Genomic DNA, 443 nt, shown 5'->3' with positions numbered 1-443 from the left:
GGCTCTGGAAGTCTATTTCTAGGCTTATATAAAGGGTCAAACTTCTTGAAGTGTGCCCAGGCCCAGAGCTACTTTGCTGGGCATGACTGTGTTTGACCTCTGGGGCCTGGAAGTCTGGTAGTAGTAGTATGATTTAAAGGCACAAAGTGATTGAAGTGTGCCCAGGCCCAGAGCTACTTTGCTGGGCATGACTGTGTTTGACCTCTTGGGCCTGGAAGTCTGGTAGTAGTAGTAGTAGTAGTAGTAGTAGTAGTAGTAGTAGTATGATTTAAAGGTACAAAGTGAATGAAGTGTGCCCAGGCCCAGAGCTACTTTGCTGGGCATGACTGTGTTTGACGTCTTGGGCCTGGAAGTCTGGTAGTAGTAGTATGATTTAAAGGTACAAAGTGAATGAAGTGTGCCCAGGCCCAGAGCTACTTTGCTGGGCATGACTGTGTTTGACC

The sequence above is a fragment of the Electrophorus electricus genome, unplaced genomic scaffold (genome assembly GCF_041902795.1).
Source record: "Electrophorus electricus isolate QZ-2024a unplaced genomic scaffold, ASM4190279v1 Scaffold161, whole genome shotgun sequence".
NCBI lineage: Eukaryota > Metazoa > Chordata > Actinopteri > Gymnotiformes > Gymnotidae > Electrophorus > Electrophorus electricus.
Note: the sequence above shows the minus strand (reverse complement) of the source record.